This window comes from Ictidomys tridecemlineatus, chromosome Y, assembly GCF_052094955.1.
Source record: "Ictidomys tridecemlineatus isolate mIctTri1 chromosome Y, mIctTri1.hap1, whole genome shotgun sequence".
Lineage (NCBI taxonomy): Eukaryota > Metazoa > Chordata > Mammalia > Rodentia > Sciuridae > Ictidomys > Ictidomys tridecemlineatus.
In genome coordinates, this window is record NC_135494.1 from 2,289,973 (window position 1) to 2,308,026 (window position 18,054).

The 18,054-nt window shown below is 42.5% G+C and overlaps 1 protein-coding gene and 1 long non-coding RNA gene across 2 annotated transcripts in view; both read left to right on the forward strand.

Annotated features, from left to right (window-relative positions):
• Positions 1-18,054, forward strand: part of LOC144371977 (uncharacterized) — a 69,419-nt gene that overhangs the window by 18,230 nt on the left and 33,135 nt on the right. The window lies entirely within an intron of this gene.
• On the forward strand, positions 5,160-16,819 carry LOC144371981 (uncharacterized). Its single transcript, XR_013432030.1, has 2 exons — positions 5,160-13,361; positions 14,979-16,819. It is a non-coding gene; the product is annotated as an uncharacterized LOC144371981 (long non-coding RNA).

An 18,054-nucleotide genomic window follows, 5' to 3' on the forward strand; every position in this document is an offset into this window, starting at 1 on the left:
AAAAATAAAGTTAGTTTCTTTTGACAAGTGGCTCCTGAAATGTGCCTAGCCAGACTTCGGCATGGAAGACTTTACAAGGACATGGAGGTTTACAAGGTCAATTATCTAAGATAATACAAGGAGCTAATGAACCTTACGCTGAATTTGTAGATAGGCTTATTCAAACAGCTACCAGAGTTTTTGGGAATACAGAACAAGCAATGCCATTAATAAAACAACTGGCTTATGACCAAGCGAATCGTTGGTGCAGAGATATCATTAGACCATGGAAACAGGAAGATTTAAACACATATATTAAATTATGTAGAGACATTAATGAACAAGAGCAAGTCATGGCAGCTGCAGTAAAACAGGCTTTAGATGCCAGAGACATTAATGAACAAGAGCAAGTCATGGCAGCTGCAGTAAAACAGGCTTTAGATGCCAGAGACATTAATGAACAAGGGCAAATTGTGGCAGCTGCAGTAAAACAGGCTTTAGATGCCAGAGACATTAATGAACAAGGGCAAATTGTGGCAGCTGCAGTCAAACAGGCTTTAGATGCCAGGCCAAGAACATGCTACAATTGTCAACAAACAGGACATTTTAAAAGGAATTGCCCCATAGGAGGAGGGTTTAACAAAACTAGGTATCAAACAAGTAGAATACCGGGTATTTGCCCACGATGCAGTAGAGGGAGACATTGGGCTAATGAATGCCATTCTCAAACCACCATAGAGGGTACTCCATTACATTGGGCTAATGAATACCGTTCTCAAACCACCATAGAGGGTACTCCATTATCAAAAAACGAACAAGGACAAGGTGTTTATCCACAATATCGTGGACAAAGGCATCGGGCTCCATTGCCAAAAAATGGACAGGGGGGCCCCAATGCTCCGAGGCCCCAAACCACAAATATACGGAGCACTGGAGGAACCCAGCAACCCCATCAGGGCAGTGCCCAGGACATCAGATCCCTCATCAGACAAACCGGAGGGAGCGCAGGGTTGGACATCTGTGCCTCCGCCAAATCAGTACTAACTCCAGAGATGGAAGTTCAAATCATTCCCACAGGGGTAAAAGGACTTCTTCCCAAAGGAACAGTAGGCCTATTATTGGGACGCAGCTCTTCTACTCTAAAAGGACTTTGATAAGTCCTGGGATAATTGATCCTGATTATGAAGGTGAAATAAAAACTATAGCCAGTTCTCCAAAGGGTATATCAATAATTTCACCAGGAGATAGAATAGCACAGTTACTAATAATACCAAGCCTACATGATAAATTTTTCAGTCATGCTGTAGAAAGAGGTTCCAAGGGATTAGGCTCCACAGGTGTAGATTGGGCTATGCTTTCTTTAAATTTAGATTCTCGCCTCATGCTAAAACTAAATATTCAAGGACATGAATTTAATGGGCTACTGGATACAGGTGCAGACCTTAGCATTATCTCTCGTCAAGAATGGCCAAAACATTGGCCATTACACCAAGCCACTCAAACGCTTCGAGGCCTAGGAGTGGCGACTAATACCAATAGAAGTGCAATGGTATTAGATTGGAAGGATCCTGAAGGATGTGAAGGAACTATACAGCCATATGTATTGGATCATCTTCCCGTAAATTTATGGGGACGAGATGTCCTAGATCAATTAGGTTTGACATTAACAAATAATATCAATCAAAATGCACCCACTATTATGGCTAAACAAGGTTTTAGGAAAGGAAAAAGATTAGAAAAACAAGAAGGTATAGCAGCACCAAGACAAATAGATCAAGGAACAGACAGACATGGGTTGGATTTTCACAAAGGGCCACTGAGACAATAAAAATTACATGGAAATCAGAAAGACCAGTATGGGTTCCTCAGTGGCCCTTGACTAAAGAAAAGATACAAGTAGCCCATGATCTGGTCAAACAACAATTAGCGGAAGGACATATACAACCTTCTGTATCTCCCCATAATACTCCCATTTTTTGTCATCAAAAAGAAATCTGGTAAATGGAGATTATTGCAAGATTTAAGAGCCATTAATAATGAAATGGTCATTATGGGACCTGCTCAATTGGGGATTCCTCAATTGTCTGCTTTGCCAAAAACTTGGTATGTTTTAGTTATAGATATTAAAGATTGTTTTTTTTCAATTCCAATTCATCCTGAAGATAGTCCACGTTTTGCATTTACTATCCCTGCACTAAATCATGAAGGTCCTGATCAGAGATATGAATGGAAAGTACTCCCTCAAGGGATGGCTAACAGCCCAACTATGTGTCAAATTTATGTTAACAAAGTAATCCAGCCACTTAGAAATCAAAATCCTGAACTACAAATATTTCATTATATGGATGATGTATTATTAGCACACAAAGCTAAAAACACGTTGCTAGAATGTTATGCCACACTTACAAACTTATTAAAAAATTATAATCTAGATATAGCAATAGATAAAGTACAATTAAATTTTCCAATTAATTATTTAGGAGTTCTATTATCCTCAACCATGGTCCGTCCACCAAAAATTCAAATATGAGTAGATCAACTCAAATCACTTAATGACTTTCAAAAGTTATTAGGAGACATAAATTGGATAAGGCCTTATCGAGGCATACCAACAGGAGAGTTGGGACCTTTATTTGATATCCTAAAAGGTCCATCAGATCCAAATTCACCCCGAATGTTAATGCCTGAAGCAAGAAAGGCATTAAAAATCATTGAAACATATATGGAAAATATGCATTTGGATAGAATTGATATGTTTGCCTTTATTATTTATTGTACTACCAACAAAATTTATTCCTACAGGAGTATTTTTGGCAAAAAGGTCCATTATTATGGATACATTTATCTTATTCTCCTAACACTATTCTTACTAGGTATCCTGAGGCCGTAGGACAATTAATACTCAAAGGAATAAAAGCAGCAAAGGGAGTGTTTGGAATTTCTCCCAATAAAATTATTACTCCATATACTATGAATCAAATTGATTAATTAGCTAATGAGTTAAATACTTGGGCAATAATCATGTGCAAATCTAATGTTTCATTTGATAACCACTTACCATCTAATCCTTTATTGTCTTTTTGGTCATTGCATCCTGTAATTTTTCCAAAAATGACAAGAAAAACACCTATCATGAATTCTCCAAATATATTCACTGATGGGTCAAATAATGGTACAGCAGCAATAGTTACACCTGATCAAACTTTTACATTTTTAGTACCCAAACAATCAGCTCAAAAGGTAGAGCTTAATATCGTATTACAAACTTTTGTGATGTTTAAAGATTCGGTATTTAATTTATTTTCTGATAGTCAGTATATAGTTAAATGCTATAATATCCCTTGAAGATGCTGGTAGGATTTCCCCTTCTTCTACTGTTTTCTCTTTGTTTTCCACTATACAAAGTCTAATCTGGGACAGAAAAGATCCATTCTTTATAGGACATATCAGGGCACATACAGGATTGCCTGGAGCCCTTAGTATGGGCAATGATTTAGCAGATAAAACTACACATGACATACATATTTTCTCTACACTAGAAGAAGCTATAAATTTTCATAAAAGATTCCATGTCAATGCTAATACTTTACAAAAGCATTTTAAAATAACTAAGGAACAAGATAGACAAATAATAAAACAATGTCAAAATTGTGTGACCTTTTTACCACAAGTTAATCTTGGAGTCAATCCTAGAGGATTGATACCTAATCATATTTGGCAGATGGACCTATCACACTTGCCAGAATTTGGAAAATTAAAATATTTGCATGTTACAGTTGATACTTCTTCTGGATTTTTGATGGGCTCCCTTCATGCCAGAGAAAAAACTTATAATAGTATAGCTCATTGCTTACAAAATTTTGCCACTGTGGGCATTCCAAAACAGTTAAAAACAGATAATGCCCCTGGTTATACGTCTACTTCTTTTAAACAATTTTGCTCATCATTTGGCATTACTCATATAACAGGAATCCCATACAATCCACAGGGACAAGGCATAGTTGAAAGAGCTCATCAAACTATTAAAATGTACTTATTAAAGCAAAAAGACGGAATTGGGAAGGGGTATATATTCCCCAAAGATAAACTTAAAATAACCCTTTTTACTCTAAACTTTTTAAATTTGGATTCATCAGGACTTAGTGCTGCAGAAAGGCATATGTGTCCAAAAAATGTACATAAGCCCAAGGTACTTTTGAAAGATATTCTAACAGGACAATGGAAAGGTCCTGACCCAGTAATTGTCTGGAGTCGGGGGTCTGTTTGTGTGTTTTCTCAGGAAGAACAGCAGCCGATTTGGATTCCAGAGAGATTAACCAAGGTTCTGACCTAGTAATTGTCTGGAGTCGGGGGCCTGTTTATGTGTTTCCACAGGAAGAACAGTAGCCGATTTGGATTCCGGAGAGATTAACTATAATCCTGACCCAGTGATTGTCTTGAGTCGGGGGTCTGTTTGTGTGTTTCCACAGGGAGAACAGCAGCCAATCTGGATTCCAGAGAGATTAACTAAAGCGATTTCTATAGACCAAAAAGAAGATGATTTAGCTCAAATCCATAATAGCTGATATCCAAAACTCCAATTTGGCTATCCTTACATCTGCGACAGAACCAGGATGCCTTTTTCAATATCTATTTTATTATTGCCCTTTCCCATATCATGAAGTTCTATTTTGTTTATTTTTGAGCTCATACTGACCTAGGTTAATGTTTTGCTGATCAGTTCTATTTTGTTTTTTGACTATAGAGTTTTTAAACATTGCAATAGAGATTTTACCTTTAAAAAGTTATAAGGCCTTTACTATTATGTTATGTGTTGTATGTATTATATTATGTGTGCACACTTGTGTTTTGTGTTATACGTTTGAACATAAATATGTCCATATATCATATATGATGAGCACTCATGAAAAAAATGGATGCAAATATTTTTTTTATTCACGTGATTTATTTATTTATTTATTTATTTATTTTTAAAATTTTTTTTTAAAGAAAGAGTGAGAAAGGAGAGAGAGAGAATTTTTTTTAATATTTATTTTTTAGTTCTCGGCGGACACAACATCTTTGTTGGTATGTGGTGCTGAGGATCGAACCCGGGCCGCACGCATGCCAGGCGAGTGTGCTACCGTTTGAGCCACATCCCCAGGCCTATTCACGTGATTTAAATGGTTTAATTTAAATTGGGTAAATAACTGTTAAGAATTGTTTTAATATGTAAACAAAAAAGGAGGTTAACAGATCTGTTTGTTTACTTTCACCTTTCCTTTTCATTATATTTAATAATTCTCTTCAAGATAATGTAAATTGTTAAGAAAATTGTTTTCTTTTAGTGCCTTCTGGAATGTTACATAATTTTTTCTTTAGCCATTATTGCCAGAATTCCTATCTTCATCCCAGTGCCAGTGAAGACAAAGATAAAACTAATCTACAGCTTCTGCAATAGCCATCACTGAACTGCTTGCAGAACTTGCCTAGACTATGTGTCACTTGTATGCATTGTGAACTCACTTGTATGCATTGTGAACTATCTGTTAGTGCATCAACTTGTGGTAGTGTTGGGGTATTTTTGCTGATGGTGTCATTGGTGGTACAATTTTTCCAACAAGAGGCGTCAATTGGCTTGGTGTATCTTCCTCCTTTCTGCTTGTCATGATCATTCAGCTAAAATTTGGGGGCCAACAGAGGTGAGGCAAAAAACCTCACCCCCCCGCTGGTACAAAGACCTCTCCACAGGTGTGGCTGTATACTGGACCGGTAGTCAATGATGGGTAAGATCCAATTACAATGGTACCAACCTAAGACAGGAGGCTGACGCCCTGAGGTCAGCTCATCCGAAGACGGGTAAGGACTATATGTAGTATTGGACAACCTAAGGCAGGCAGGGTCCCTAAGCCACATACTTGTTGTTTAAACAGAGAGGGGGAGATGTTGAGAGCCACAGCCAAAGGGGCCCCAGCAAACTTCCAGCTGCCAGCAAACTTCCAGCTGCCAGCTGATGATTGGCTCACAGCGGCCCCAGCAACATCTAGCTGATTGGCTCCTCTGTGGTGATGTTCATTGGGCTGTTTCCCTGCCCTTCAGACTGCCAGCTGATGATTGGCTCACAGCGGCCCCAGCAACATCTAGCTGATTGGCTCCTCCACGGAGCTGCTCATTGGGGGACTTCTTTGGCTCCGCCCACGCAACCCAGCCAATCGGCCTCAAGAGCAGGAGGATTGTGGGAGGTTGAGAGGCTGGTGTGGGGGTGAGAGGCTTGTGGAAGCCGGTGATGGCAGTTGGGCTCTGAGGGTTTTTTCCCTGAGGAGCTGTTTTGTTTGGCGTTTGTAGTTCTAAAAATAAAGTTAGTTTCTTTTGACAAGTGGCTCCTGAATTGTGCCTAGCCAGACTTCGGCACGTCCCTCTAATTTTCACTTTAAAACTAGAAAAAGGGGGATGACAGGATTCGTCGGGGTGCTTTTCTGCCCAGGTATCTAGTATGAATGAGCTGGCACTGGGGTGGGCAGCAGAGTCTCAGTCCTCTCCTCCCACTCCAAATCCCCCTCCAGGGAAACCCCTGTGTCTCAGCTGTTGTGCTGCCCTTGCTGCCAGAGGACAGCCCCACCTCAACCCCAAGCCCTCTGTGGCTGTCCTGGCATGGGAAAGCTGGTCATAGCAGGGCTACCTGACATCTGTCTGGGTCTCACCTTCCTACTCGATTCTTTGAAGAAGCCAGAGTCCAAAGCTGTATGCACCCAAGCAGCCAGGAAGAAGATCTGGGGCAGAGTTGGGTCCACTTCTCACCATATTTCTTGTTCTGGGTCCCAAGGGCGGATGAATCATGAGGATGAGGGACTTAGGCCTGGGATTGTCACTGTCCTGGAAATGAGTTTTTGAGAGGTCTGTGCAGGACCCCAGATCACATCTGCAACCCACGTGGCCTGGGACTTGATCCCCAGTTAAAGACCTGTGTGTGTCCCTCCCCTTGGCAGGAGCAGCCTGTTAGAGTCTGTAAACAAGTCAGGATAGTGCCTGGCATTTTGCCAGGGGGAGTGGTTTGTGAGGTGGCACCAGGGAGCCATTAAGTGTGGAGATTTCTTATTGGTTGACTGCTGTATCTAGTTTATGTTAATTAAGATAAGCTGTGTGGAATGTATAAATACCTCTGTTAAATACCTCTGTTGTCCTACAATAAAAGGCTCCCACTCCTGCTGTATCAATCTACACAAGTTGCTCATCACCCCCCACCCCCCCCACCTCCCCCACCCCCATTATTTTGTTGCAGCTCGACTATGGCAGCATCCTCCAGAACTCAGCCTTCACATGGGAGGAAAATGACATGTCTGTCATTCTGTCATTGCTTCCCCACTCATTGTCCTCATGACACCCGACTCTTCTGTTAAACATGAGGTCCTCTTTCAGGTGCCAAATCAGCTTGCATTTTCAGCTGACCCTGGAATGGTTCATATAGGTAAGAATGTGAAAGGAGCAGACAGGTTGCCTTTATGTCCCAGGGAGGCTACAAGGTTGGATCACCTAACATTGTGTGGACTCTACAGGCTTTTGTGTCTCCTGGATTGTGTTTTGGGTTTCTTCAACAGCCAACCCAAACAAACCCAGAATAACCAAATTCTAAACTCTAATTGACTTCAAACTAAGAACTTTCCATCTCATTAATGAAATATTTTGCTTTGTGCCAGGTGTGGTGGTGATGCCTTAATCCTAGCCTCTAGGGAGGCTGAGGCAGGAGGATCAAGAGTGTACAGGCAGCCCCAGCAAACTCAATATGCTAAGCTACTCAGAGAGACCCTGGCTCTAAATAAAATACAAAATGAGGCTGAGGATGTGACTCACTGAGTGCACCTGAGTTCAATCCCTGGCACCCCCATCTCCCCCTGCAAAAAAAGCCAACTGTTTCTTCTGATTGGCAGAATCCCAGTCTCTGGGACAGTAGTCATTGTGCTGCTCTTTTGCTAGCAAATCCATTTTTTCCCTGTAATCTCACAGCTGTGCTCTCATTATTGAATTGGCATTGGGAAAGAAGACGGAGCATTCAGGAACTCCTTAACCTCATGTGTCCATGTCTCACAGCTGTTATTTCTCAATAAATTGTGGTTTTGAAACATTTTGCCTGATGTTGGGGAGGTAGTATAGTAGAGCTCACTCATGGTGTCTGTTTTCATGGTGTAGGACTCACATCCTCTTATTTTCTTTATTTAAATTTTTAAAAATGTGTTATTTTTAAAGAGAGAGAGAAAGAGAATTTCAACATTTATTTTTTTTTAGTTTTCAGCAGACACAACACCTTTGTTTGTATGTGGTGCTGAGGATCGAAACCCAGTCCACACACATGCCAGGAGAGTGCGCTACCACTTGAGCCACATCCCCAGCCCTTATCTTATTTTCAGACTCTTTATCCATTTGTACCCCAGCAGTAACCCCTGCACATAGCACAGAATTGGAACTTGTTTTCATTCTGACTGCTGAACTCTACCTTAGGATAGGATTGTCCAGTCAATTGCCATATAATGTCACTGTTGATGTAGTTTGATTTATGTCTGCCCTTTTACACTCTTTCATTTTCTTATGTCTTTTTTTCCCTGTGTTCCTCTTCAGGGTGTTATTTATTTTAACTGGCCATTGAGCCCAGTGGTGCTGTAACACTGAACTACATTCCCTGCCTCTTTGAAGTTGTATTTTGAGAGGGTGCAGCTACGTTTCAGAGGCTGGCCTAGAATTTTTGACCTCCCCTGGCATGGTTTGCACCACCATCCCAGGATACTGCTCTAGTTTTGTTTTGTTGTTGTAGTTGTTGTTTTCTAAGAAAGAATGCATTCAATCATTTTTTTCAGTTTTTTAATGTATTGGCCTGGAGATATGGTTAAGTGTGAGAAATTTGCTCCCTTGGCCAAACCCAAAGATGGCCTTGTTAGAGACCTGGCACTGTAAAACCACAACACAAGGAAAAGACCACAGCTTCCGATTTGTATGAAATTAAAGCAAACTTATATTTATGTTCCCAGGAGCTGGCCATGTCTGTATCTCCCCAACCCCAGGCTAAAGATACCCCAGCTCTCTAGGAACACAATTTTATAGCACAAAAGTTGTAAAATGGGATGTCTTGAGAACTTACAGATCACAGGATTGGACAAGCCTAATACAAAGGCAGATACAAATTTAATAATCAACATGGCTTAACATTTCAAGGTAGAGAATAAATTCAGATCTCAACCTCAGAATATATGATGTGCCACTGAGGTTTCACAGAGATTTGGTATTTGGTCAGTGGGAGGCAGTCTTTATTAAGAACCACAAAGGTTCTAGAGAGGATTGTTATCTGGTCACGGAAAGCCAGGCATAGGTGAGTAGAAGCCCTGGGTAGGGATTCCAAACAAGTTTAGAAATTGCAGCATAGTAAAACAGAAATTAACTTTTCCTGAGTTGATGATGAGATGGCTCCTAATCTTAAAATGGAATTAGGCTGGGGTCATCAGAGTTTTATTCTCAAATTTATCACATTTATGCTCCCACCCACGTTATTTGTACCACAATAAAAAGGGGGCTGGGAGTGTTCCTCAGGATTACTATGCTCCTGCCATGGATTCAATGCCCAGCCCAGAGGGTGAAAAAAAAGCACCTGGGGTTGTGTCCTCAGTCTTCAAAAGGTATGTGGCCACTATTCCACATTTGTGAAAATATGACTGTGCATTTGTTATCCGCCCCCACCCCGACATTGTCCATGTGTGATATTCCTAGGTAGTGTAAGGGTCTGGCGGAACGTCGGAGAAAGAGACCACACAAGAGCCTGGCTCCATGCAATTGGCAAAAGGGGATTTATTGGGGATCCATTCCAGCGCGCTGAGACTCTGTGCCCACTCAAGAAGGGAGAGCAGCCCAGAGCCCAGAGCAAAGGTCAAGCAGAGCTTAAGTACACTTTTTGGGGAGGGCAGGGGGCTTTGCATACATCAGAACAAATCATCATGAGGCACGGGAAAATTGAACAACAACTCTGAGACGTGATTGGCACATTCATTGGCAGAAACAGGTCGGGCGGAGGTGATTGGTCATTCCTAAGTGGGGTACACATTCAAACTGATTGGTTCGGGCCCTGTGACAAACTGCACAGGGCCCTAGGCTAAATGGCCAGTAGGGCGTTGTCTTAACTATCTCAGGAATCTGGGTGTAACAGAGGAACTCAATAATACCTAATTTTAATTCAAGCCTTCCAGCTTAGAAACTTTACCCTTTCAGTAGAATGACTTTGGGCCAGTGTGCAGGATGTGAAAGACTTCACCAAGTCCAACTTAAGAGAAAAGAATAGAATTGTATTTAGTTTCCAGGAAGGGGTAGATACTGAAGCCAGAAATAGACAGGCAGTCCTTACAGATAGGTAAATGGAATCAGGCCAGATCAAGGAGGCCAATTTTGAGTGAGTCTGGCAAGTTGGAGACTGTCCCTGAGGGATTAAAATGTAAATTTCTTCAGTCTTTCCTCCACTCTGATGAAGAACCTGCCCTTGTTCCAACCTGTGGCCAAGGTAGCCTCTCCAGGAATTTCCCCCTCCCTACAGGGAGCTATAAGGTTGTTCCTGTGTCCTTGTCTACTCCACCCTGCCCTTGCCCCTTCAGCCCACCTGTTTCTCACCTTTGAGCCAACCCACAGAGCACTCCTGGGCCCAATCAAGTATGCAGGAAGGAGAAAGATAAGCAGAAAAGTAATGGAGAACCAAGAAAGCCCAGGACTCATTAAAAGACAAAACACCTGGCTTCTGGGGATACCAGGGTACCAGCTGTGGCCTCCTTCTCCCTTGTGGGAAAAGTCTATGTTACTTCTTTTTAATAAACCTACCCAGTACCCAGTGGTATCAATGCCACAGGCCATATGTGCCCCAAGTGGGGTTTCATATGCAGGCTTTATGGGCCCAGCTGAGCAGGGTTATTGTTTCTTTCTGGTTTAACTATCAGTTGAAACCCAGGAAGTGAGAGCCCTGGGTCAGCAGCTAGGGATTTGGTGCTTACCAGGCAGGAGCAGGTGGGCTTGTGGCTTTTCTTCAAAATGTTGGTGCCTCTGAACCACTGACATGGAACGAACGCAAGGAAGGGGGGCCCTTCCTGAGAGGTCAGTTCAGGTCAGCCTGTGCAGTGGGGTGAAGTGTGTTGAGGGGGCATGTGACCATGAGCTCACAGACATTTAAAGAGACCCATAGATTCCTGAAACCACAGATGACACCAAACTTACATACAGTGTGCCCTCTACACACATGCCTTTGACTGACTGCCCTTTCTATAAAACCTGAGAGTCCTAGACAGCCCTGAAGAGACAGCTAAGGACATGGTGCCCTGGTCTTCCTGGTGTAGCTTCACTGATCAAAGTTCCTTTTCTGCTTTTCATCATGACCTTTTCTGTTTGGATTTGGGGTAAAAAGATGACCTGATGGGTGGGGTCACCAGAGTCAGGTCGCTTCCTACAACTCCCTAATAGTGGAAATTAGACAATGGACATTAAGCACAAAGCAGCCATTTTATTTCCAGTGCACATTGCTGCCTTGGAGGATCCACTCCCCTTTCCGTTTTCTCCTGTTCTCCTAGGGACAGAACACTGGGCCAAATCACCAACACCAATTGCTTACTTTTTTAGCTCAGGCTATCTCCTGAAATGATCAGGGGGCAGAAGGTGTTGAGAATTACAGAAATAATTGTCAAACTGTTTTTATTTTTAGATATTGAAGCCAGATTTAAAGTTAGGAAGTCAGTGTAGTTAGGTAAATCGGGTCTAACATCCAGTGAAATCTAAAATGGAGGCCATGCTGGGAATGACTCAGGGAAAACACAGGACAACTCATGGAATGTGAATGAAGTCCCGAAAAGGCCCTAGGCCAAAGTCCACCTGGAAGAAGTATTAACCAACAGCCCCAACAGATTTGGAGATAGCCCATCCCAGAGAAGTGATAATCCCATCCCAAAAGGTGATAATTAAGTCCACCTGTGTCCCACCCCTCGGGCCCTCCAACCTACATTCCATCATCAAAACTATAAAAAGAGGAACACATTTGCCTGATAACTGGATTCCACCTCCTGGGTTCCCTTCTTCCTCCGGGAGAAGTCTTTTCTGCTGTCCTTTAATAAACTCCTATCTCTACTCTGACCTTGCCTCGACGTGCTTCTTTGGTGTTATTCTTCAACATCGGGGAAGCAAGGGCTCGTCACCTGTCAACAGCGGTAACAATATCACACATGTGTGATATATGTGCCATTTTTAAATATTGTTTCAAAAATTTTGAGACTGTCTTGCTAAGTTGTCTGAGGTCACACCAGGTGATACTATATATGTATATAGGTATCTTTTTCTTTGAGGTTCTATGGAATAATCCCTGTGGGGCTCCACCTCTGAGCTACATCCCCAACCCTCTTTCTTTCTTTCTTTCTTTCTTTATTTTTAGCTAGGATCTCCCTGGCAGGTCCTAAATAAGGGTTAATGAAGTAGCTCCCAGTACAACAGGGAGTAGCTAGTCAAACTACCCTAGGCTGTTCCTGCCCAAATCTCAGCTCCCAGCCCCACCAGTACCCCAGTTTCCCACCCTTTGGCCTTCCCAACTACAGCCCCCATCGTGTGCACAATAAAGAGAAATAAAGGACAGGAATGTGGAGGACAAAAGACAACTTTAGGTATAAAAGGGAGAAGATCTCCCTTTTCCAGGGATTCCTACCTTCAGATCCCCTTCTTCCTGGGGGTGGGGGTGAATCTTTTCTGCTCTCCCTTAATTGAGCCTTCCACTTTCCACTCTCCACCTGCTTCTCTGTGTTATACTTCAGCATTTGGGGAAGCAAGGACCCGTCACAGTAAACACGGTTAACAGTGTAGATCCTGACCTGAACCTTGGGCTCCTCCTGCCTCAACCTCCTTAAGTAACTTTTTTTAAATTGCTCTTTTTTTCTGTGATGGAGTTCACACCCAGGGCATCACCCATGCTGGGAAAGCAGTCTCCCAGAGCCATAGCTCAATCCCATCCTCACCAAGTTCCAAGCAAAGGCTTCTAACTGGGATTTTTTTCCAGCCCAGCAAAGGCACCCCACCTGAAAAGGACTGGGACCAAGGATCTGTCACTCTAGGGAGTTTTAGGAAGTGATTGGATAACATTAGCTGTCAGTCATAAGGCAGAGGAGTTCCTGGAGGAGGCCCATTACGGATGCTGGGGTCGAGCTGTCCAATCAGGTTCCTGAACAGAGCGGAAGGGCGGGCTTTTGCAATCTCGCGGGCTTTTTCTTTCTCACCAACTCAGCTCCTCCCTTTCCGCCCCCATGTGCTCTACTCAAAAGGCCAAGGTGACTCTGAGCATCCTGTGTCCCCGAGATCTCTGGTGCCTGGAAGTTCCTGGAGAGAACACCAGGTCCCCAAGGAAGACAAAAATGGTGGGTATGTGACCAGGGCTGAAGGTACGCGGTGGTCAGCACCTGCCTTGGGGCCCCGCAAACGGGTGAGCTGCAGAGCGTGGGGAATCGCTTCTGGAGGTTGCCCTGGGTGTCTGTGTCCTAGTCCTGGCGGTTGGGCTGGATGGTAGAACCTTGAAGTCACCTCCTGGCGGCTGACCCTAAGCCTCCGTCCACTTGTCCCGCGGGGTGAGCTGGGTGCTGGGTGCCAGAGGTTGGTGCAGAGGGTCCAGCCTCATCCTCCATGGCGGATGGCCCTGCGCTTCTGCTCTCTGGGCCTGAGGGCTGGGCTGGTCCCTAAGGTCAGCTGTGGAGCATGAGGTCCAGTTCCACTGGCAGGTGCCCTTGGGCCCTGTCCCTTGGCTTCCATTGTGGAACAGTGGCTCAGGTCCCTGGCTTCCCCTCCCCTCCCTGCTGGTGGCCCGCCCCCACTCATCCAAACGTGTAGGAAGCAGGATCCCAAATCTTTTCCCTGTTCAGAGTCTCTGAAGGCTGCTGTAGGTCCTTCATTTGCAGTTGCCTGCTGCGTTCTAAAATGCCATCTTCCTCTCCACTTCCCATCACTCTCAAATGTCTGGTCTTCCTCCTAAGTTTCAAATGAACACAGTCTATTAATTTTCACTTTTCCTCTAATAATATATTGAAAGAATGTTTTGTTTTTGTAATGGGGATCAAAACTAGAGAAGCTTTATCAGTGAAATCCTCAGGCGTACCAACCCCCAATTAAAAAAAAAATAAATGAGATCCTATCTCAGTTGTTTTGGACACTGCCCTCCAACTTGTGACCCTCTTGCCTCAGCCTCCTGAGTCCATGGAATTACAGGCCTGTGTCACTGTCCCTGGCAAGAATAACACTTTTGTTTTGTTTCTGAATATCATACTTGAGGGGAAAGAATAGTCACTTGACACATCCTGTGTTCTGGTAAAATAGCTCCTCTAAATGAAATAAGGCAGTGGGTTATTGGTACTAGGGATATAGAATCTTGGTGTACATCCCCAGCCCTTTTTTGTTTCATTGTTTGTTTGTTTTTGGCAGAAGTTATTTATTCATTTTACTTGGTTTTTACTACTTATCTATGACAGTAAAATGCATTTTGACACATCATACATGAATAGTGTAACTTCTCTTTTTTTTCTGGTTGTACCTAATTCACACTGGTCATGTGGTCATATATACAAATAGGATAATAATGTCTGATTTATTTTCTTGCCCTTCACCTGCAGCTCTCTTAAATTTTATTTTCAGACAGGATCTGGCTTTGTTGTCCAGCCTCACCTGGAATATCTGATCCTCCTGCCTCAGCTTCTCAAGCTGTTGGAATTAAAGGCATTGGTCATCATACTTGAGGAAAATAGTTTATCTTGACCCAAATATTAATGACCATCCTCAGGAACATGGATTTAACTTATCCTGAATGATGTATGTGTCCTACTCTGGAAGAGATTACATTTTTTTTTTTAGATAACAGGGATTGAACCCAGGGGTACTGAAACACTGAGCCATATCCACAGCCTTTTTTATATTTTATTTTGAGACATGATCTCACTACAGTCCTTAGGGCCTCACAAAGTTGCTAAGACTGACTTTGAATTTTGCAGTTCTCTTGGCCCAGTCTCTCAAGCTGCTGGGATTACAGTTGTGCCCCACTGTGCTTGGCTGACAAGGTTTGTAAAAATGTTATGTATGAGTATATTAACTAATTGCATTGGTAGGATCATCAGATGGGTGTCTACAGTAAAAAAAAGGGGGGGGGGAATTTCTTCAGTTATTACATTGTTAGCTTTGGAAGATGGTGATTATATGTCAGGTAAGTTTGAGAAGTTTGTTTTGAGAATTTTGGACTAATACAGAAATTAAGGTAATTGGCTTTAAAGGGCTTAAGATTACCCAAGAGAATTTTTGCCATGCATCCAGAACCCCGTCTTACTACCCTCATGGTGTTCTAGTTCGCCAAAGTCAGGTGGTCTGAAGGTTCATTGATATAGAGCAAGTTCCTAGAGAACTTCATTTCACACCTGCAAATTTCCTGTGCTTCCCTTTTTATCTTTCTTAGGTATAGACAGCATATCAGATTTCTCAGGCACTTTTTCTTTGGATACCTTGCAGAGTCCTATGTCCCCAGCCACTATCCTTTCCTGGGTTGCCACCATGTGCCCACAGCTGTCCTGTGCCCTGCATGGTATAAGGAAATTTAGGCCCTGGGTCAGCTCCTCTTACACAACAGCCTAAGTTGTGAGGTACAGCCTCTTGGGGGCTCACCTGAGGTCTTGGGGCTAAGGAATCTCCTGGAACAAGCCTCATCTAGACAGCTAACTTCATGGGACCTTGTTTTCCCCAAGCCCTGTCCTCACTCCTTGGAGACAGGTGTTCAGTCAGCCTGTGGATGCTGGTGCTAAGGGGCCAGGTCACCAGTGATTCCTGACCCTTGCATTCTCTCACAGTATGAAAGAGCAAAAGCTCACAGAGGATAAGATCTACACACCCCAGTGCAGTGCTGTGCAAACCTGAAAAGCCTCATAAGCTGGTGTCATGGTTCAGGTCTCCTGGGAGAGTGATCAAGGAGTGTTTCAGTGGGTATGACAAGGTGTGAGGATATCACAACTGGCAGGGGGAACTTCCCTGCCTCTTGAGCCGGATATGTTTGCTCCCTCAGCACCAGCCATCTGTGGTTATCACTGTGAAATGATCGGCTCACTTATCTGAGGCCCAAGTTTATTTATTCAGAACCAAATATGATGAAATATTAGGAAAGAGGGAAGAAACAAGTGGATTTAAGAAGCCTAATTACATTTCTTTTTTTTTTAAGAGAGAGAGAGAGAGAGAGAATTTTTTAATATTTATTTTTTAGTTTTCGGCGGACACAACATCTTTGTATGTGTATGCTGAGGATCGAACCCGGGCCGAATGCATGCCAGGAGAGCGCGCTACCGCTTGAGCCACATCCCCAGCCCACAAATTACATTTCGATTTGGTAAACATCCTAGTTTATGGCAAAGTGCAGAGCTGAACTTCTTGCTTCTCCAGAGGCTGAGGCAGGAGGATTTAAAGTTTGAGGACAGCTTTAACAACTTAGCCAGACCCTTTGCAACTTGGTGAGACTTCAAATACTGGGGATGTGGTTCAGTGGTCAACTGCCTCTGGGTTCAATCCAAGGTATCAAAAACAAAAAAAAAATGTCCCTTATCCTTGGGCCACCCCTTTGGGAGCTGGACTGTTAGCTTATGAAATTTGGGAGTTACATGAATACTCTGTGTACTCTCACCGTGATCACAACAAGATTTTGACTGATCTGAAATATGGTGTCCTATTTCCATTATTAGAAATAGTTTTTTTTTTTTTTAAAGTTCACCAAGAAGCACAGCACAACTGTCCCTGGATTTCACAGATTTATTAAAATGCTCAGGGGGTTTTCAAAGAGTGTAGATCATGGGAAAGTTCAGTCTCCTTAATCTCCTTGGTAAGAAATTATATTGTCTTTGTATTAATTTCATTGTATTTTATGCCTCTCATTTTGTAACTTTCCTATTATAATAATTTTTTGTCATTCATATGATGTAGTTTAGTAGAGTTATATTGTGTGTGTGTGTGTGTGTGTGTGTGTGATTGAGAGTGTGTGTGTTTGTGTCCTGCTTCAGATTGAACCCAGGGTCTCATGCATGCTTGGCAAATGCTCTACTGTTGAGCTATTTCCCAGCCCAAGAACGTGGACAATTATTGATTTATTTACTTATGTATTAAGTGGTGGGATTTAAGCCAGGGACTTGCTCCTGCTTGTTGTCATTCAAAAAATACTTTCAAGTTGCTGAAAGCATTTTTTGATGGTGGGTGTGTGTTTCCCTAGGGATTAAACCCAGAGGCACTTGACCACTGAGCACATCTCCAGCATTTTTTATTTTTATTTTTTAATTTATTTTAAATTTTGTTATAGTTTGAGATGGACAGAATACTTTAATTGTGTTGATTTTTTTGTGGCTCTAAGTTTCAAACCAAGTGCCTCAAACATGCTAGAAATGTGCTCTGTCACTGAGTGACAGCCTCTTTTCCTGATTGTAATTTTTGATGAAGACCAAGTCTGACTGTGTTCCTGATTGTTTTGCTCCATTGCTGAGGCTGGCTTCAGTCTTGTCATCTTCCTTCCCTGACTTTTCTAGTTGCAAAATTTAAAGTAGACTCCACCAAACCAGGAGTTATAATGACTTTTAAAGATAACTCACCCATTTCTCTCAAAATGGAAACAGTATTGAAAATCAGTTTCCTTGCTTTTCTTTATAGTTTTGAAATTTGCATATATAACTCTTCCTCTTTCCTTTACTCTTGCATTATTATGGAAAAGGTATTCAGTATGTAATATTGTTTCTTCTATATATATTTGTGAATCTTCCATGGTGTGGTAGTTGATTCATTTTTTATTGAATTTATTTTTCAGAGCAATTGTAGTCTTATATAGTACATTTTTTTAGGGTTCTCCATTGGAATAGAATCAACAGGAAGAATGAATACAAAAAGAGGATTTGTTAGATGTCCTAGGTGACTAGAAGCTGGGGAGTCCTCTGTGGCAGTCTGCTGGCTGGGGAGCTGGAGAAGTAGTAGCTGTGCCGCCCAAGATGCTGAAGCCTCTGAACAAGAGGGATCAATGGTGCTACCCTAGTCTGAGATCTAATGCTTCTGGAAACT